The sequence below is a fragment of the Pelobates fuscus genome, chromosome 7 (assembly GCF_036172605.1).
Source record: "Pelobates fuscus isolate aPelFus1 chromosome 7, aPelFus1.pri, whole genome shotgun sequence".
NCBI classification, from domain to species: domain Eukaryota; kingdom Metazoa; phylum Chordata; class Amphibia; order Anura; family Pelobatidae; genus Pelobates; species Pelobates fuscus.
Window position 1 is genome coordinate 106,553,715 of NC_086323.1, and position 23,288 is coordinate 106,577,002.

The 23,288-nt window shown below is 38.2% G+C and overlaps 1 protein-coding gene across 1 annotated transcript in view; it reads left to right on the forward strand.

Annotated features, from left to right (window-relative positions):
* The window catches only part of GRIN2B (glutamate ionotropic receptor NMDA type subunit 2B), a 527,768-nt gene that overhangs the window by 411,544 nt on the left and 92,936 nt on the right, over positions 1-23,288 (forward strand). The gene's annotated exons all lie outside the window — the stretch shown is intronic.

Below are 23,288 nucleotides of genomic sequence, written 5' to 3' on the forward strand. Positions count from 1 at the left end.
AATGCTGATTAATGCAAGTTATGCCAAGACAAAGGAGTCAGACAATTTAAGGACAAGTAGAGAAGCTCAGCAATAATAGAAATAAATGTGGAAGTTAAAACTAGAAAAGAAAGAAAAGAAAGAACAACAGAAACTGTAGCAGCAAAAAATAAATCAAAATAAAAACAATAATAGGGGGATGTATGGTCATAGCACCTAGAAACAAACAGTGCAGAAGCAAGCACAAATGGATATGGGGGTAAGTGTAACCACAAGTATACAGTAAAGTGCGCACAGTGGGCTATTTCCTCTACAGTGGTGCACTCACCTAACACATAGGGAAGGAACGTACAATAGTTGATGTTACATAACCTATGCATTTTCGAGTATGACACCCAACACTAAAGGGTGGATAATAGGTGTACGTCAGTGCATCTTTATATGTGAGGTGTTTGTTTAATCATTATCATGGAATAGTTTGGCCACAGATCAATATATTACCATATTCCTGTTTAAAAATTCATTGGTTAACTTTTTTTTTTATATTTTCTATACAGTGCAAAATTCAAAAAGCCATATATTATTTCCCACCTATTCTAGTGTGGTATTTCCTAACCATAAACCCATTATGCTCTTTTGGTTATCTGTCTTGAAGGGACACGCCAGGCAGCAGCTGAACAGTAGTTTAAATGCACTAAAGGGACATTAGAACCACTATAGCTTACTGTAGTGGTGTTGGTGTCTATAGCATGTCCCTGTAGGCTTTTCATTGTAAAGAGAAATGGCAGAGAAAATACCTGTAGTGGCAGTCACTCAGATGGCCAATAGAAGTACATCCTGGGTTAGTACTGCACAATGTGCTGAACGTTCCTCATACAGATGCATATCTGTACAGATGCATTGATACAAGGAGATGCTGATTGGCGCAGCGCAGCATTTTGCTGTTAATGCGCAATAGCCTGATAATGCTTTCCTATGGGAAAACATTAGATTGGCTGACATCATCAAGATTGATGGTCTTAGCCATCGAGGTGGTACCAGCCGTAACAAGTCTCAAGTCCTCAACTTTTAACTCCGCAGAGAGGGTTTGATCACCTAAACAGGTAGATTAACACTAGTATTAGGAATACATGTTTTTATTCCTGACACAATAGTGTTCCTTTAAAGAAAAACTAAAATACCATTACCATCACTGTCCTTTGTAATGGTTATGGTGCCATGAATGCCCTGGACTGGTGCTGTCTCATAATAAAATGTCAAATCATTATAGCATGGTTTGACAACTTACCTGGGTCGTCAGTGCACCACATCCAGTCCAGCACAGCGCAGGAGAAGACGATGTCTATGTAGAATAAAGGATGGCTGATGCAGAACAGTACTCACTGACTGAGAGTACTCAGCTGATGCTCCTAGCAGTTGAGTATGATCCTGCATGGTCCTGCTTTGTTCTGCAGAGTAATCCGACTCAATCTGACTTGATGTGTCAGTTGTCAGCATGGACACCTGGCAGGACCGGTGTAAGTTGTCAAGCATGCTAAAACGAATTGAAATCTGACACCATAACTTGTACCGAGGGATGTAGAGGATATAGTTCTTGGAGTGTTCCTTTATTTATTTGAAAATATGAGTGCAAGACATTGCAAACTCTTGTTGCACTATTGTATATGACAATACCTGTGAATTGCTATGATAGTCAGCAGTCTGTTTTCTGTTGTAATGGAAACTAAAGTTAAAAACTGGGAAAGTTTTACTTGCAGAACTAGATGTATGTATTGAAAAAACCTGTACAACCACCAGTATACATATTAAGCAAGGTCATTTGTCTTATCATAAGCTTCAAAATGCGAGTTAATTGTCCACAGGCTTTTAGTGTCCTACGTAGCTGGTTCAACAGGAGGAGCAGTTGGCCTCTGCACACATCACTGAACCAAATCACAGCGGTGTAATTCAGTCATACTACTGTGTTCTAGAAGGTAATGTCTGCCAAGCTTGTAGCAAGTATTTAAAAACTTGTGGTAAAAGCCTAGATCTGAAATTCTCAAATCCAACTAGATGGTGTTCTTAAATCCAAAATCCAGTGTTTTCTCTTTTACCACTCATCTGCGTGTATTATATAAATAAATAAACTTTTCTGGAGTTCAGATTTTCTCTAGTAACATCCATTCATACCAGGATGTGGCTAATATGTATTAGTCCATCTTGAGTTGGTGCATTACTTTGTATATAGGAATGAGTAAAAAATGTGTTCCAGTGGAAGGGAACATCTACAGAGCTTATACTGTGCATGCACACGCATGGCCTCATATTTACATCCGGGGAAAGCAAGTGTCAATTGGGGCAAATGTTTAGCTAAGGGTTGCTTATTTGTACTAATCGTACATCTGGATTTAGGCATAACATATCTAGATATTTATTTAGGTAAAGTACTCCGAAATGCATATATGCATGCATGTTGCTAACTGAAATGTCTGTTTAAAGGGACACTATGGGCACCCAGGCCACTTCATCTCATTGAGGCTTTCTGGGTGCAATGCCCATGTCCCTCTTAGCACTACAATGTAAAACTTTGCAGTTTTAAAGCATGTTTACATTGCAGTACTTAGACTGCCTCTAGTGTATGTCTACCAGACAGCCACTAGAGGTGCTTCCTGTCATTTAATGAAGTTTGACTTTGCATCCACCATCAAGCAAAACCTCATAGGAAAACATTGGTTTAGTGCTTTCCTATGGGGAAGATCTAATGCGCACACAAAGGACCTCGGCACTGGAATCAGGTTAGTTAAAAAAAGTTTTTTGTTTTTTTAATCCTTTCATGGATGGGGGGCATGGAGCAGAGGGACACTTTAGTGTTAGGAATACAACTTTGCATTCCTAACACTAAAGTGTTCCTTTAATGCAAATATAAAGGTAAACCCATTATATACATGACCTTCTAGGCAGCACGCTTGCTTACTGAAAAAAATCCACTATACCTCTGTACCGATAGTGCAGACACATGGGGACAGTATGGCTTGCAAAGAGGAATAACTGTTACTTTGTTCATCAGTTACGCTGATCTCAAAAGAAGCAGATTCACATAAAAAATATTCCTTATGATTCCTACATAGTGGTATGTGTCAAACGTGTAACCTTCATTTCTCTCCCTCTAACTTATATCAAGATATATTAGATAGGTTTTGAGCTGACATCAAGAAATCATATGTAAGAAATTTCATAATGAAGTCTTTTAGAGTTGTCATATCTTTTACAAATAGATAGATGAGTATGATGAATTTCTAGATATACCCTTCACAAACTACATCTAATAATAGTGTGAAAAAAAATAATAATTTCTATGCCGTGAGCTTCGTGTACTCGTTTTTGTAACCTTGCTCAATCAGGTTTTGTTCAGTAATAGTCTGTTTCAACACTCAAGATTCTCGGCTCACGTTCCTTCACCAAGCATGACCCAAATACTCCTGAATCTGTTTATTGCATCTCTTTAAACTGTCCATCACAGCCAAGCTCTCCTGTCATCAGAACAGGCTCAGAAAGTACAAACAAGAATGAGAGAGTGATTAAAGAGGACAGCAAGAAAGAAGATAAGGAATGTATAAAAGAGGAAACAGTCGGAATTTGAAGTAGTTTTAGAGGTTTGCAACACTGAAGACAGCCCCGCTTGTTTCAAAATTATGAATCATTTCTTTCCATTGCCCAGATGGTATATCATTTTATCACGTATATCAAAGGGTTATGGCTCTATCAAATGCTTTTGACCCTTTTAATTGTCTGCAATATGTGTTCATTCAGGTTTGGTGAGAATTTTCTGTGCTGGTTTTATGCAGAGCCTGCTTTCACATAGAAAAAGTGTTGTAAGCACAAATTTCATTTTGTGCAGTAAAGGTTCCAATATGTTCTTATAGCTTAATATTCTGCTATATGACATGAACTAATGGTAAAATAGCTGCTGGTCTGGATCATCTTACAGAACAAGTTCTAGATGGAATCTTGTTGAGGTTTCACAAGTTTTTATAAGTAATGCATATCCTTGGATTTGGTACACACATCTCACTGGGCTTTTGTGGTGTGTTGCAGGGCAGACCCTGGATTGTGAGTCCAGATCTTTAGTGTACTAGATGGAGAATAGGCAGTCACAATGGTAGTCAAGGTTAACAAATTAATTAGGCATCAAAATCGAGGATTGGACACTTCCTTACTTTTTATTGGAAAAGTCTCTCTGATGAATCGGCAATACTCAGCTCATATAGTCAATAGCATACACATGTCTTCAGGACAGGTACTCATTCTCAAGTAGACAGGCACTAAACCATCAGTCTTAAAGGCTTATCCATCTATAGACAGGTACTTGTGGCTATTTATGCCCAAGAGACATTGTCTGCTGTACGCATACATTCCTAGGATTGCCATGAATAACACAGCCCAATATGCTGCTTTAACCCCTTAAGGACACATGACATGTGTGACATGTCATGATTCCCTTTTATTCCAGAAGTTTGGTCCTTAAGGGGTTAAAAAACAAAACAAACAAACAAACATATTTTCTGCATACAGAAAATCAAAATAAAAGGCACCATGTGAAGCAAGATTTTTCAACTTGTTCCTATTCCTAACCTGGTGGCAAACTGCTCACAATTTTACCTGCTTTTCCTAATAAATAAACATGGAAAAGGATAGGGAAAGGACCATAACGGATGGTGGTTCCAACAAGTCTGTACATTTTTTTTATGAAATCTGTAACTCATAGCAGTTTAATAAAATGTCATGCTAATATGCTGTGTGTTTGTGTAACTGATTTGCATATCAAAGCACAACAGATCTACAGATCTAACTATCTCACAGGTTAAACCATGTCTGGCTGGCCTGTTCCCTCCCAGGTGGCTATAGGAAAGAAGGTCAACAGCACCAGAGTCTTCATAATCAAAATGGTTAATAAGTAAAATGGTACAAGTGGCCCCTGCAAACAAAATGACTCCATTCCACAAATCCTAGTGTACAATCACACGGGTTAGGAGTTATAGGATGCATCTACATTGTGGGACAGGCCGTCTACACACAATTAGATGCATTTTTACTGCAGTGTTAATGGAATGCCTATGGGCTAACAGTAAAAACCAGGAAGGTCGGATTAAGAAAACATCAAATAATTTTTTTATCACCACGTTTGTTAGCAATTTGTCTAGCACAGCGTATAGATTATACGACACTCAGTCATGCAAAAGGTTGCTGCATTATTCACTACCACATTTTCGCTTTCTTCTTTCATAATTTAAAGGAACAGTGTAACAGTAAGGATGCAACGCTGTACTCCAAACACTATAGTGCCCTAGTTGCAGATTAGTTTGAAGTCCCTCCCCCCTCATTTCCAGGAAAAAATACAGGAAAAAAAAGGTGTATTTTTTCCCAGTGCCAATACATGCTTGATGATGCTGGCTGCACCTCTTGTAACATCATCTAAGTCTCGAGGCGATTACCAATCCTGCCCGCACGCACATCCAAATGCGTCTTTTAGGAAAGCATTTAATTAAGTGCAACCTTACGCGAGTTTCTCTTGGTCATTGGAGAGGAGGTGCCTCTAGTGGCTGTCATGAAGACAGTCACTAGAGGTGGATTTAACCTCGTAATGTAAACATTGCAGTTTCTACAAAACTAATGCTTTATATTGCATGGTTAAAATGGCAGTACCACTGCACACATACCACTTCATTGAAATGGCAGAGAGAAGTTTAATGGAAGTGAAATATAATGTATGGAGAATTATACTAGAAGAGTACCACACAGTATGCAGAAAATAAATGCAGGCAATGATAGGATAATATCAAATTGTTCTATTCATGTTCGCCTATTTGTAGATTTTCCATACTAGACACATACAGGTAGAAAGAAAAAAGGTTCAACAGCCTACGTGGGGTTTGGTCAGAGAAACACAAAGCACTCACAGCATGTAGCCTCTACTGAGCATTGCTTACTTACTTCAAATTTGCATATCATAACAAGTACATCATGGGTGACTATACATAAATAAATAAAAAGCAATGTTTCTGAAAGACTACACTGTTTAAACAAGGTTTATCAACATATTTAGGTTTTAGATTATTCTTTCTTTTAATCCGTATAATTGAAATAAATTATTTGGTCAAATCTGTTTCATTACTTCCTTTAGTACATTTTGAAAACTTTATAATACCTAGTTATTAAAGGAACACTCCAATCACTATAACCACTACAGTGCGCTTGGCACCGTCAGGCTTATTACAAAGATTTGAGGAGACAGGGAGAAGAGCCCAACAGACCGCAGTTAATTCGTAAAACCATTACTAAATGGTTTGATTCCTTACATTGTTAAGACACACTTGGCACCATAACCACTGCAATGCACTGTAGGGGTTTTGGTCCTCAGAGTTTTCCAGGAAAAACCGCCTTCCTTAATCTCGTTGGGTTATAAATAATTGTCTAGTAGTCAATACCAATTAATAAACTTACATGAAACTAAAAGTGGTATTACCTTTATCTGACAAACTAATCCTGGGTATGCTCTCATTACAGACAGAATATTACAGACAGAATAAATTGTAAGCTCATCAAAGCAGGGGCGTTTGCACATTTTGTTGTATATCCGACTTGTTCTGTTACAGTTTCTTGTTTGTTTGACCACCCATTGCACAGCAAGGCAGAATATGCTGGCCTATTATTAATATTAACGAATATCACATAGAACTTTAAAACACTCTTTTAGTTTATAGACTAACAACCCCCTTAAACACACATCTCGACCACAGTTTAAAATACATAAACGAGTTAATACGATTCTGCAGTTCTTACCTGCCTCAAGAGGAGGGCGTCAGAGTCTTAGGTTAGGATTCGTGTTTTGAGCACCCATTCACATTGAACAAGGGAAACGTGTATGGGTGATAAAAAGGTGCTGAGTATAAAAAAAAACAAAAAATGAATGGATAACCATTGCTTAGACATCAAATTCTAAGTGAGAGGGAGGGAATGGGCAGATGTACTCCCCGGAGCCAACACTGCATTTGCCCATGCCTGTCATCAAAAATCCTTTATCTAAGCATGGGCATTAAGCTAATGTGATTCACACTGTCTTCGTTTTTCTCTCATTGTTTACTGTTTCGTCATTTCTTTCCTGTGTAAATATTATTTTCCTGTAGGACTCTTGATAAGGATGCCATATAGACAATGGAAAATTAATAAATGCGTATAAACTCACCCATTGGGCACTTTTTTTATTATCATTTTCACATGCACGTAAGCGGTGCGGATATTTTATATTCTCAGTCTAACTAGCCCATCTTTAAAACATGAGGCAAGCGAGAATGTTAGCACCTTGATAAGGATCTTCACTTAATTTTCTAGCAAGGAGATGAGCTGTGCTTTTTGATTGATCTAATCGCAGTTACCAGACTTGGACATGCAGTATAGTGTGCACGCATGCTTTATAAGCATATCCGTTTAACTCCCATAACCCATTTGTTTTCATAGATGTGATTGCATCAGAATAGATCACATATTTATATGCTTTTATATTGCTATATAAGACATTATAAAACTTCTATTCTGTGCCATTTAATTATTGATTTGAGGTTACATGTAGTATAAAAAGCAATCATGTTAATTTTTCTTTCTTTTTATTTATATTGTTAATTCTTTTCTACTTGACTTTGTAATAATGTTGCTGAATGATTCTTGTTCTTCATGCGAGTGTTCATCTTGTCTTCTTAACTACTTAACCATTCCTTTTCCATGTAGTGGTAATCTTCAGGGACATGAAGCGACCATGTAATATAAAGGAACTTGTTTTAGTCATCTGTTAGCTGTGTCAGATTTGGGATACTGCCTATATGTGTCTGTCTACTTGGGAGATGTCTTCTGACTATAAATATGCATTTGTTCCTTGTTAGAAATATTTTTTTTCTGTACTACTTTTATGTTGCTACATTGTAATTACATGTTTTTTTTTGTTGTTTTTTTTTTAAAGAATTACTTCTTGACCTTTATGTACATCTTTCAAATTATGGCATAGGAGTACGATAACTGGATATTGTTGGAGCTATTGTCTAGCTACACATCCCTAAGTTTGGCTATGTCAGTGACAGCTTAGATAGTTACAATAGTCCTACAATGAATAATACAGAGCACATACTTTTATTACTCCTGTAACTCAATATATACAGGCAAGATGAGCCAAATATGGACTGCACAATTTATCCCATGATGTGATAGCCATATTGAGACTCATTCTCTATCTGCCTGCTGTCTGCTGACATAATCAGAAGTTGTGGACTGAGCCAATCACTATGCTTCCCCATATGATTGGCTGAGACTGTCAAGGAGGCAGATTAGGGAAAGGACCAGCATTAGTCAAACACAGCCCTGGCCAATCAGCATCTCCTCAGAGATTCATTGAATCAATGCATCTCTATAAGAAAAGGTCAGTGTCTGCATGCAGCGGGTGGAGACACTGTATGGCAGTACTGCACGATGTGTAGCACTGCCCCAGGAAGCACCTCTAGCAGCCATCTGAGGAGTTGCTAGTGGAGTTATCAACAGGCTGTAATGTAAACACTGCATTTTCTCAGAAAAGTCAGTGTTTACTGCAAATGATTCTACTCACCAGAATAAATACCATAAGCTGTAGTTGTTCTGGTGACTATGGTGTTTATTTAATATTCTGAAAAATATAGCATGCAAAAACAGTCCATTAACCCTAATATGGGTAAAAAGATAGTAGTAATGGATATGTTGCCTAAATCCTCATTATTAGTCCAGCAACAGACCAGTGCTGTTAATCAGGCAACAAATAGTTTATTACATCCCCATGCACTTACACTGTTACAATCATTGTTTGAATAAAAATACTTTATTTTCACTTGTGAGTGGACATAACTTATCATATTAACATTTAGCCAAAATACCAGAGTTATAAAACTCCAGCCTAGGTTTAACGAATAAAACTTTTAGTGTGTCAGTCAAAAATCTTCACCTTTTATGAAGTGCTTTTTATTATAGATTTGCTCTCCCACATAGATATTTCTCCCTGCTGGAGCTTTTGTTTTGCCCACGAGGTACATTACATATTTTAGATCATTGGCTTGTAGCTTTTTTTCTACCTACAACCCATAGCCAGCATAAGTTTATAAAACCTAATCTACAAACACAGGTAGATGAACACATTCCTGATCTGTGAGTCAGCACCTGATTTTCTGTTTACATTTATTAAAGGAACTTTACAGGTGACAAAGTGTCTGCTAGTAGATAATGGTTTGTAGTATAATGCGAAACATGAGAACCACATACTATTCTATTTAATCTTCTCTACGATTCTTTTTTTTTTTGTCATTTCTCCCACATTGTATTCTTCTGAAAGCTCTTTCCACACCTCCTTTCCAAACCCCCACCACTCTCCCTATCTCTCTGTCTGTCTCTTTCCCCACGCCCACTCCCCTATTTTCTTATCTCTGCGCCTTCCATTCTCAAACACTTGGCAGAATGCCTGCATATGCACTTTCAATCCCTCACAGCCCTGTTTTTTATCGGATTATCCTTGCCAATTGGTAGTCACCACGATTGACACTTTGAAAAGCCTTTAATTGACGACTCTTAACTCTGTTTCAAATCATTCAGAGCTAGAGAACAATCCCAGAAGGCTTTGCACAGTTGCTTTTACATGTTGAACAGAACTAGACTTTTAATAGTGGCATGCAAACATGATTTGTACAGCACAAATGTGACTCTCAGATAGAATGCATTTGTAATGTAATTCCAAAGCAATTTTCAAATGTTATCTTTGTTGTAACAATTTAGTTAATAAGTGTGCAGTACAACTTCTATGATAACTTTGCTGCTTGTATGATTTTAGTTGTTTGCCCCCTGTATTTTATCATTCTTATCTTGTTAAATATTTTTTGTGGTCCTTATAATATATTCCAATATTATTATCTGACCTTTACTTAAGAAAACAGAATGTCATATATTTTTTTTTTTTAAAGCCTAAATATATTTTAAAGGGACACTATAGGGACCCTGATCACTTCAGCTCGTTGAAGTGGTCTGGGTGCAGTGTTGCTGTCCTCCTTAGTCCTGCAATGTAACCATTGCAGTTTTAGAGAAATTGCAGGACTAAGACTGCCTCTAGATGTCCTCATGCTTTACATTGAAGCAATGCTTTCATATTGGGAGGGCCTAATACGCTCGCAGCATTCTCCATGCATGCCTGTTAGCCCCTCCCCATCGAAAGGCGTCAGAAGGAGGAAGAAATCGACAATGGAGATCGGAGCTAAACTCGGGTGAATAACCATTTTAACTCTTTCCATTCTGGGGGGAGGGGTGAAACTATAGTGTTAGGAATACAACATTGTATTCCTTACACTGTAGAATCAATTTAAGCACTATTTGCTGTATGTCAGGGTATCAATACTATCAATACTATAAACACATAAATTACCCCCTCCATCTGTGAACAAATAATCCTACCTATTTTTCACATATGTACTACTGAATATACATTTTACAGATATTTAAGCTCTTACTTACCAAGATACTTGTGTTAACCTTTTCATTACCACACTCTTTTAAAAAATGGCATAGCGTGATTATATTGATGTTGAAGCATGCCTTTTTAGGCCCTCGAGGTCTTATGCTGACAGCTGATTCGTGTTGCTACACTGCATGCTGGAATCAGCTGTCAATGTGCTATTGCTGGCTGCCTCGCTAGTGAAGCAGTCCAACAATTGTCACTGATTGTCCCCCAGGTTGTCTGGTCACCCTGGCATCCAATTATAGCAGTCACTTGCCTCGGCTGTAAGTTATGCTTCCAAAATTTGAATGAATCAACTTTCTTATTTTTATTTATACAGGGGGATCCTGAAGATAATCCTCACTAGAGACACCCTAACATAACCCCCAACTCTGTCATCCAGAGAATATTTGTGCAGCTGGCTCCATCTGAGGGGCCCACCTGGAAAGTGGGCAGGTCTGTCCAAATTACTGGCAGGTCAGCCAGGAGTGAATGCACAATCAGCCAGGCCAGCCTAATGAGGGCAGGCCCTGCAGGGAACACCGTTTCAGTGCCTTGAACATAGTGCACGTGCATCTGTGCTTGCTGGGGACAGTTTTCTGGTTGGAACGGCAGGCTAAGGCCTTAAAGTCGGACTCTCCTTCAGAAATCGAGATGGTTAGGAGGCCGGCACTAACACTGCAAATACTGTACACATTTGTATTTATAATGCTAAAGAGATCAATTAATTGCCAAAATGAATGGTAAAGTGACATACAGGTTGGTTTTCTTTTCTTTTTTAATAACTGTCATTTTCTTTTTACGGCATGCATATAAACCCAGGGTGGGTTATGTATTTGATGGAGATGGTCTTAACCAGGTCATCTATAGAGACAACATCTAAACACAACAGAAACTGATCCTTTGACCAGTCAAGCAGTAACTATCTCTGCTAATTGACTGGGGCACACATAGAGCAAACATACAGTCATTTTTTGTGCAAAGTTTAATATTACTTTAAATGCAATTTTCTCAAACACATTTTGTTAGAACAAGAAATAGAGCTCTTCTTTATTTATTTTAAAGGTGCAAGCAGATGTAATTGCACACATTCTTGTAACCTTTGAAGAGGGTATTTCTTATTATTTTTATTTCCCCTTAATATGATCGTTCATTTAGGTACAGCGCAACTTTTATCTTTTATTTATTTAATATAGTGTGTTTTGGGCTAGTGCACTTTAAGGTGCTGCTTTTTTTGCACTTATTTATTTATTCATCTAATTTTCTAAGTGCCTCATTTACTTGTTCATTATCATCTAGCTACAGTTATCAAAAAAAGCTTAGTAAATAAGGAAAAGGAATAAAAACCTGTGGAGAACTGTAGACATTTGGAGCATAATAAAACTTATTTCCCAGAGATTTTACATGATTCTGTAAAATGAGAATGAGCTTCGCCAATTCAGCTGGCCTAGTAAAAGTTTGTAAGGTTTTTGAAATAATACCATTATCTAATTTTGTTTGCATATTTTCTTTTTTATTGTTATAAAAAACAAAAATAGGGTTATGGGGGGGGGCGGGGGGGGGGCGGGTCATGACCGCTCCTGCAACACTGCACAGAATCCCACAAATATCAACCGGATCCCGCATCAGTGAAAAGATGCCAGACTGCTACTGGACACCTCAACCTCCTGATCGATGCCCTTTTTATTCGACCTGGGCACGAAACAGCAGCGCCACAAGGTTGGGGCCTACCTCACCCCAGACTTCTTTGGGTCAGGATCCAGTATAGCTCCCACAGAGACCGGAGGGAATGCCACACAGTCTGATACCTCACAAAGATGCTCACAAGACCCCACACAAATGGGACGCAGGTCACAGAAACCCACAGTGCCGGCACCCACTAACAATAGGGACATTGACACCATGCTGCAGCAAGAGGCCATGAGGTCTGCCACAAGCCCCCAGAGGCCAGCAGCCTGATTCAACAGCCGGCAACACAATCACCAGGGGCCGTCCTAGCTCCTGCAGGGACTTTTGAGGTGGTAAATCTGGCAACCAAAGAGGACATTCAAGCCCTATGTCAAAAAATATTCACTGCAAACATAGCAGTGGTCAAAACAGAAAATTCAAGCGGTCACAGACAGGGTCAAAGCCACCGAAAAAGACGTTATGGATCTGCAAACAGGCCTAGCCTCTGTACAGGAATCCAATCAAAGCCTCCACCAATCCCAAACTTCCATAACCGCCCAAATGGCACTCTTAGAAGACAAAAGCAAGCGCTGCAACATTAAGATTCAGGGCGTCTCTGGCACGATCCCCGCTGGGGAATTACTCCATGACCTCAGGCGCCTAGTGTCCACTCTCCTTCCTCCAATCTAAGCCAAAATGATCTTATCTGATGGAATATACAGCATAAATAAGTCTCCACAGGCTCCAGCCACAGTGACACAAGACATTATAGCACGATGCTCATCTCTTCAGGACAACGTTTTATCGATGACATTATAATGATTTGGCAAGGCTCACGAGAAGAGCTATCGCTGTTTTTGGACTACATCCACCAAAATGAATATGGTCTAAAATTTACACATGAGATGAATACTACAACAATTAATTTTTTGGATATATGCTTTTTTGTGGAGAATAATAAGATCGAGTCAAAATGTTTTTTTAAAAAAACTGAGGGTAACAGTTACATACATAGGAAAAGCTGCCATCAGGAGAGATGGCTGGAAACAATTCCAAAAAGTCAATTAATACGAGTGAGGAGAAACTGCACAAAGAAATCAGATTATAGGGAGCAAGCTAGGCACCTAAAAAATAAATTTATAGCAAAAAAATACGAATCCACTTTGTTGGATAAAGAAATTGGGGAAATAGAAAAAAAGAATAGAAAAGATCTAATGACATCTAAACCCAAGAAGATCCCCCAAAGGGACTACAATTTCTCATTTATCACACAGTATAATACACAACATTGGAAAATCAAAAAGATTTTCAACAAACATTGGAACATTCTGTGTAGAGATCCCATACTAGGTAAAGTGTTACCCAAAAAAACACCCATGATTTTTAGAAGAACAAGAAATCTGAAAAACATTCTTGCACCCAGTTATGCATTAAAAATCCAGCGAAAGGGCAGACCATTCAACGTCAATGGTTTTAACCCTTGCAACAACTGCAAAGCATGTAAAAATCAAAGATACATACAAAAGAGAGAATTTAGGAGCTCTACAACCGGAGAGAAATTTAAAATAAAATCTAATATTAACTGCAACACCAAAAATATAGTCTACATGCTTCAATGCCCATGCGGGAAACAATATGTGGGGAGAACCTGTAGAAAACTTAAAGAAAGAATATTGGAACATCAAAATAATATTAGAAAAAAATAAATTAAACATATAGTACCTCTGCATTGTAATTCCTGCAACCAATTTGATTGGCAAAATTTTTCTTTCGTGGGCATTGAACACGTGGATCCCTACTGGAGGGGAGGAGATTTAACTAAAAAACTCTCACAGAGAGAAACATTCTGGATAAATAAACTAAAGACACTCCGACCTTGGGGTTTGAATCTGGATATTGACCTGTGGAGTTTTTTTGAAGATTAATTTTGGTTGTATAAAAGGTCTATATGGATGTCGCACTTCCTTTTTCCTCATTTCATTTCTATGTAATTTCCAATATTCGTATAAAGGTGCTACTAATGGATTTATCTTGAAAGATTACATATATACAATCTAGTCCTCTAGTGGTATTAGTATCAAATATTGAGCCGTATAAATAATATGGCCAATTATCCACATTAGTATTAAATATGGGGCCCCTTTAAAAACTTAAAAAAAAAAAAATTAAAATAAAAAAAATTCTAAAAGGAAAACCTGTAGGGGTAGAAAAATGTTGAAGTACCATAGAGAGTGAGATGAGGGGGAGGAGTGCGAATAAATATACATGTAGAAATTGGTTCCACCTTATGCACTTAAATACCAATATATTATATAGAAGAGTTATGTGTTAATATTGGGCTGTATGTATTTTTATTTGTCTGCCTCATACACACTCCCAAAATGGGAAATCAGCATGTAAGAAAGATGTAAATATATGGAGTTTTTATTCTAGATTTTTATTTGAATGTAATAATTTAGATATATATACTTGTTTTAGTGTAGTTTAATTTTTTAATTTTTTCATTTCATTTTTTTACAACATAGTTTATATATATAATATCTATGTATATATTTTCAATATATATGATTTTTTTCTATAGTTTCTAGTAGAATTATAATGGATATTTTTATCCACAAATGTGCTATCCAGAGTCCTCTTTTAACTTCCTTCCCCCTTATATGCTTTGATTTGCCCATATGTCTCCGGGAGAACTGAAGATTCATGACTGTCATCCATTTCCGGGTATTTGGAACGCACGTCTGGAACGCAAGGGACGTGCGTACGTGATGATGTCATCGCGTCCAAGCAGGAAGTGCAGCCCGAACAGAGAAGAAACACCGGCCGGGAATAATTGAATAATGAACTCCGGGAGGGGATATATAAGAACGGGCAGGGGGGAATGTTTTTTATGTACATTTTCTGTTGTGATTGATGCACCAAGTCCCTGAGGAAGTCCCATCTTAGGACGAAACGCGTAGGACGCCCAGTGGTGATATACTCATTGCTTTTAACTTATATGTAAGTTATTAAATTCTTTTTATACTTTACTCTGGAATTGCACTTTATTTTTCTCCATATACTTTCTCTTTTGAGCTAATACTCTGATTGACTGATGGGAGTGTGAAGAATCAGAAGAAAAAGATTTCACTCAAGGCTGATTTACATCTAACAATTTGTGAGTGGCCAATTGTAAACTATAATACCTCACTTACTCTCACACAGTTAAACGCTATGTCTCTCCATTTTATCTGTATTTAGCAGATGATCCCCTATTCTATTTTGCAAGTGGATCATCATGCAGGCCTTACAAGGCAAGACGCCCTACAGTTTTGAGTCAACACAGCTCACCATCTATCAAGATGTCACCAGAGCAACCCTATAATGGCGCAAAACCCTCCAAGCAACCACAAGCATACTGCGAGAAGCAGGCATACCCTACCGCAGGACAACACCGCGGTTCTTCTCGGTCACATATAATGCAACTGTAATGAGGATCACATCCTCTCAAGAGGCACCAGCCTTCCTTGGCGCTCTGGGTCTTGCCCCACCACCTCCGGATACTCAGGACTGTCCACCACCCCAGCTTGGGATCCCAATACTGTCATGCCTTTTATACCGGGCATGAACTGGGACTCAGGAATGGGCACCTGAACACAATAACACTTGCCAGCAGACCCCAACCTGGCGCAGATGTTTACTTTCTCTTTATGTTTTTCTATTTTATGTTTTATGTGCAGTTAAGCGCTGTTATAAATTTGTACCACAGGTTACACCATATACAGGAGTTAGCTCCGCAGATGGATATGGTCCCATGAAGGACCAGTGGCATGGTGCCACACATTGCTCTACCTGCCTAACCTCAACATAACTTACTCCCCCTCCCTCCCCTGCAGCCCTCATGGTTAGGGGTACTACTTTACCTGAGCCCAAACCGAGTACACCCCAGTTCCAAAAACCAACAATCACCCCACAAGAACCGAAGTTACTCCCTCAGTCCACTTATCTCTTAAGACACTCACTGACATAGGATCACTCATGCTTCCTTTGCTCTGACATACAGATGGCATTGGAGCATTACACCCTATGGGGTCACACAGATTTTGGGAGAAAATCCCTATAACACTGCATTGTCCAACACCAAATGACGAGTATCTCAGCCTTGACTACTAATGGAAACTCACACCTCAGGCATACTTGAAAGACATAACTATTCATGCACTGAAAGACATAGATTACGATATTGTTACTTTACAGTTTTTTCTCACTCTTTGAGCGATATAACTTGTGCCTTCGTCAGCAATGTAGGCCTAACTTTCACACCTTCGCCTAAAACAGAGTGCTCAGGGAAAGATGTTTAGTTGTTACTCAATTATATTTTATGTTTTAGACCTTACTCAAGCAATATCAATGCCTATGAAATGCAATGGCTTTAACATAACCTCTTTCACTATCACCCCTACGCATGGTATATATTTATCATCGTTATTGTACCTGTTATGGTTTTTTTTTTAAATGAGTGCTGTATCTCTGACATTTTCCAAATCTTGCTTTTAACCTCATGGTCTTTTTTCATGTAAAAATTTCAATGTAAGCCTGTTAACTAACTTAAGCACTGCAAAAATAAAGAATAAAAAAAAAAATAGGGTGTTTACATGAAATATAAGTTGTTAAACACTCATTTTGCGGGATACGTTGTTTGGTGATGTAGATCGTAGTTATAGGGATGGATTGCACCATAAGATGCCACATCCTTTACTTATATAAATGGTTATATAAATGCGTTGAAGTCTGCGTCCCAGTCTGATGATTGAAAGAACATAGTGTGCTGTTATTTCAAGCTGGGGGAGATACAAAATGTGTCTAGTGGGTGGTTAAAAGCTGGCACGTCTCACAATTCCACAACTCATCAATGCGCTACTGAAAAATCAGCCAAGGAGAACAAAATTCACCACTAAACCCACAGAGGGGAGCCAACGAATTACATTATCAGTGATGCTGAAACAGAAGCTGTGGATGTATATCACCTCGCTGAGCTCTCCCTGCCCATCACAACATTCCATGTCTGTATCTTTTTATTTTAGCTTCAAAACATTAAACTGTGTATGCTTTGTAAGTGTATATCAGAGAGTGAAAAGGCTGGTGAATATACAGATAGGAAATACTATTGTAAAATAATGAAAAACATGCAGATTACAAGTCCAAATGAAATATAGGATTTACATTAAACCAAAGTCTCCAATAATAAAGCATTGCTTGCAACACTGAGGTTAAACACATAATCCTGATAGAAAGTGAGATATGGGTATTAGCTTGACGTGAGAGTGTAATTCAAACTCAGCCATATAACCTGCTTCGCACATTTTTGCTTACATGGCATAAAATAAATAAATTGCAGAATTTATTGTAATATGGCTGGATACTGCTGGAGTGAGGGATATGTCATGTAAATATACAGAGTCCAGCATATTTCATATAAATACCTACTGATCATGTTGATTCAATTCATATTTCATACAAACGCAACTAGATTCTTGTGATCCACGTGCATGTCATTGAAAAGACCCTGAATTTTGCTGAATCAATATAGATGTTATATGTTTACAGCCATGGGGGCCTAAGACATTTTGTTCCCTGGGTCCAAACACAAAATTGTGTCACCCCCTACTCACTATTGCTACCTACTGAAGTCACAACCATATATTTAATTAGCCACATATAAATAACTAGCAGCTCATGTACTTTTAATTAGCCATTGATACAAACATAGATAATCACATACAGTACATATATACTTTTTGCAAGGTCCTTGGCAAAAAAATGTGTGAGGCCTCGCTCCTGCAGCCTTTTTAAACATGCATACATTGACACACACTGCATGTACAAACGTACAATTTAAAAAAATATATAAATAAAGAGGATCACCAGTAGTGTTATTCTGAATGGCACTATAAAAGAATTAAGAGTGTATTGCACTCACAAAGTTGGGATTGGTTGTAGGCAGATATAAAACGTATGTGGTAGGACCTTCTTTCTTCTCTTTCCCCAAGCTTAAGCATTAAGGAAAAAGAGAGAGAACACACACATAGTGTAGCACTTCAAAAGAATAATTACAGCTTTATTTAAATTGCACCCACAAGATATGTTGCAATTAAAAGCATATCAAACATCAGCATCTCACTTTTCCAATGCCAGAAAACCAGTCCAGGTCACAGGGGAGCAGGGACAAAGATGATGAAAAAAATATAAAATAAATCACACTATAAATAAAAAGCCAAAATGCGATATGTGTCTCTATGCCCTACACGTTTCGTCTTGGGTGGGACTTTGTCAGGAAATGCAGTAAGCCAATCAAAAGCTGATTGGTACGCAAATGCTGATATCAATTAATGAAATATTGATATTGATATCAGGGGTTCTTGGCTGATAAATATATTTCTTGTGATAAAATATATTTCTTGCAAAAAGCATGCAAACAAATACTCTGTGCTTCAGTAGATCCCATTGTACAGCGCTACGGAATTTGCTGGTGCTATATAAATAATAAAATAATAATATTATTAGCCCCTTGCAAACTAATCTCTGCAATGCAGGTTTCATTTGTAAAAACCTGAGTGGGTATCCAGTGGTGTGTGACAAAAATTTCCAAAGGAGAGGGTATAGCTTGTAAGAAATGCTGTAGGCATGAGTAGCAAAGATTACCAACAGTAAGTTATGGGTTTAAGAGGGGGTTGATTAGCAGATTATTTACAACTACAATGGAAAATGTAAGGGGATGTGGAATTGCAGGAGGATTTGTCGGCAGCATAGTATAAAAACATATCCGCATTTTAAAGAGTAACTTGCATGTGCACTTGTCTTATTAACCAATGCTACAGCAAGTCAAATAGACATTTCTTGAGACATTACTAATTTGAAAAATGTTGTTTTCATGTCCAAATGTAATGGCTTTTATTTAGTCAGCAATAGTGCCATAATAATCTCTTCTTACAATGTATAACAGTGCTACTTTGTTGTGATGATAAAAAATAATGCACATTATATACAAATGTCATGCAGGGCCGGTGCAAGGATTTCTGCCGCCCTAGGCAAAGATCTATTTTGCCGCCCCCTCATGTCACTAACTCACTGACAGACACACACTGGCAGACACACACTCACTGACAAACACACATACACACTCACTGACAGACATACACTCACTCATTGACAGACAGACACACACGCACACAGACACTCACTGACATACACACAGACACGCACACACTCACTGACAGACATACACTCACTCATTGACAGACAGACACACACACAGGCACTCACTGACAGACACACACACTCACTGACATACATACACTCACTCATTGACAGACAGAAACACACACAAACACACACACAGACACTCACTGACATACATACACTCACTCACTGACTGACAGACACACAGACCCACTCACTGACATACATACACTCACTCATTGACAGGCAGACACACCCACTCACTGACAGACACACACACTCACTGACAAACATACACTCACTCTCTGACAGACAGACACACCCACTCACAGACATACATACACTCGCTCATTGACAGACACAGACACACACACACACACACAGACACTCACTGACATACATCCACTCACTCACTGACAGACACACACACACACTCACTGACAGACACACACACACACACACAGTCAAACACTCACCTTCTGGGGTCCAGTGTGGGGAAGCCTCTCACCCCATCCAGCACGCCGTTTAGTATGCAGGGGCCTGAATGACGTCATATTCCGACTCCAGGCCTTACAGAGGGCGCGCGCGCGAGGGAGGAGTGAGAGACTGCTAGAACAGCCTCCCTCGCCGCCTGACAGCTCCATCTGCTCTCCTCGCCCCTCTCACCGGCATTTAGTGGCAGGCAGAGCAGGCACCTGCCATCAAGGTAAGCGGGTGCCTGTTCTGCCTTACCTAGAATTGTATTGGAGGCGCCCTGAGGTGTCAGCTGATCACTCTCAGCCAAGAACTAAGCCTTGCACTGCCAGTACAGGCTGCAGTACATGCAGAGAGTGGTTGACAGTGAACCACAGGCAAGAAATCAAACCATTCTAAAAGAGTTGGTGGGTTGCCCGGGCACTCATGTCACCATAACCACTACAGCACAGTGTAGTGGTTATGGCACTTGTAATGTTTTCTTTAACGGCAGATAAAATCCTATTGATCATATAGGGAAATACAAGTTAACTATATGGCATTACTTTAAAATCTTTATTTACTTGAAAACCTTAAAGCACATATCAAAATATTATAAACCATATCAAAAAGTGTTAAAATTATATAAAAGACCAGAGATGTATAAACCATACGTTGCACAGTTTACATAGAAGTAAGCCTGCTTACTTCTTTTTTAAATGTCAAGGTGTGGTTGCTATGGTGACAACTTACGCAGTGTGTGCTTCTGTGCTCTGCTAGAGTGGCTAATCTGTGAGTGGTCAGTATCTTTGTAACCAGCCGTTTTTAGCAGCTAGCTGGTTAAAGAAAGTGACAAGGCTGAAAACCAGGCTATAATTAGTAGCCGCTACTAACTACAGGCTGTTGTTAATACTGGCAGCTTATGGCAGCCGTTCAGGCTGTAAACGAGCCTTAATTGTTTGTTTAAGAAGCATATATAAATACAGTCAGATCCCACACATCTTTAGATACTTTCATCACTGGCTGATTGCACCCAAGCACCCAAAGTGCTTCATCAATTCACACAATCCTGATAGCTCCACATTCTTCACTAAATGCCCTTTCTGAGACTTTAAATAATTAAGGCGAATGATGCTTAAACCGAGCAAAAGTAACATCAGGAACATAAAAATACCATTTAGAGGTCTTTCCTTCACTGCTTAGCACCTAAAAACATGTCTTGGTTTACATGTGGAATCCCTTATTCCCCTGTCTTTATGACATGGTTTTTAACTTGAAGAGGAAGTAAAGAGCAATGTAAACCATGGGATTTATGAATAAGCACCTTATAACAAAATATATATTTATAAGTGCCTTATAATCTATTACGAATCTATTCCCATGGAATACATAGTTATTATTATTATTATTATTATTATTATTGGTATTTATGTAGCACCTCCTTTGCAATATTATAGGAGGAGGGGATTTAACAATAAATTAGACATTTACAAGAAATTACAGGAACAATTGGATGCTCAAATGAGCTTACAGTCTAGAGTTTACCATGAAATAGTGAATCCAGGTATTTTTCCATTACACAGCTAATTTGAACATTAAAGCACATTATCACAAACTCACTTGGAATCAGCTTGTGAAAGCATTAGACTTTTTTTAATATTTATATTTTACTTTGTTGGCTGTTCTGTAAATGTTATCTAGTTTATAAGGGTAATTAACATTGTAGTATGGTTATCTGCATTTTCTTCCTACATAGTTGATTGCAGTTTCATAAACATGTCCCTAATATGTACTATACAGGTACGTTATTATATCTTTATTGTATGGTACTTATTTTATATTTTAATGTGACCACATTTTCCTCCATTAATAGGATGTGTATGTAAAATAAAAACTGTAAGCTTCTATTTATTGCATATTTTGGAAGAATATATTATTAACCCCATCATACCAACAAGCTAATGTAATTCAATAATGTATAGTTAAATATATCAAACCCCGTAAATGTGGAGAAACAAATAACCCCTTCTTTCGTAATAGGAGAAAATGTAAATCAAATTCTCTCCTGCACTGTGCAGCATGGCACTAGGTATGCAAAGCTCCTTAAAGGGACTCTATAGGAACTCAGACCACTTCAGCTTATTGAAGTGGTCTGGGTGCAGTATCCATGTCACACTTGTAGAGAGGCTGCAATGTTTACATTGCAGTACTAAGACAACCACTAGTGTTTACCAGACAGCCACCAGAGGCACTTAGGGGATTTTACCAGACTCTAAGTTGCCTAATTAATGCTGGACGTCCTCACACTCTGCAGGAGGACATCCAGTGTCAGTGAAATCCCCATAGCATGCTTCAATGCTTTCCTATGGGGAGGGCATAATGCGTTTGCAGTGCTTGTCACGCATGCGCATTAGCCCCCTTCCCTGTTGGATGATGTTGAAGGAGGCGGAGCATCGACCCAGCACTGAGGGACACTGGAATTGGGTGAGTAAATAAAGTTTTTTCTTTTAAATCTCTTTATCTACAGGGGGGAGGAGGGGAGGACGGTGTGGTTCAGAGGGATCTATAGTGCTAGGTATACAGATTTGTATTCCTAGCACTATAATATCCCCTTAATAGCAGTCATGATATGATCATATAAGAGGGCTCAGTCTGTAAACATCTTGCATTGCCCTTTACAAAACTAATAAGTAGCCTTAACATGGCATCTGAGCTTACTGTATACAGATATGCTCTCATACTGTAATAATAACTCCACATTCTGAACACATTTTACTAATAAGCATCCCCAAAATGCCAGAAGAATCCATAGAAATATAGATGATCTGGATATGTTGATACTTTTCTATGATCCTTAATTTACTATATATTATTATTATTGTTGACATTTACATAGTGCCAGCTTATTTCGCATTGTTTTACAATATTATAAAGGGGGGAATTTAATAACAAATGACAGTTACAAAATGTTAAATTGACAAGTTACCATCCTTAAACTGTCCATACAAAATATGCTTGCAAAATATAAATGACTAAGTGAAATATAGACATTCTGTCAAACTACATATTTTATTTTGTTTATTTTAAAGTCACCACTCACCCAATCTTTATATAATCTTTATACAAAATTGCTCTTTAGTTTCTACTTCACATGGAATCCTGTTTTAAATAGTCTTCATTATTTTTTTCTTAAAACAAACCTCAATAGTGCAAGGGTTAGATGGTGATACATGTCAGCTATTACGATTGGAGAAGACGGCTAAATGTTTTTGTGATGCAATGTTTGGTAAACTGCAAATTTCTTTGCTTTAAAAATAGAAATGAACTGTAACTGTAACTATCTAGAAAAGGGAATATATTGCCAAACAAGTGAAGATTGGTGCATATGGTAAACTAAAATGTTGTTTTTTCATCGACTATATATAGCACTACCTTACCAACA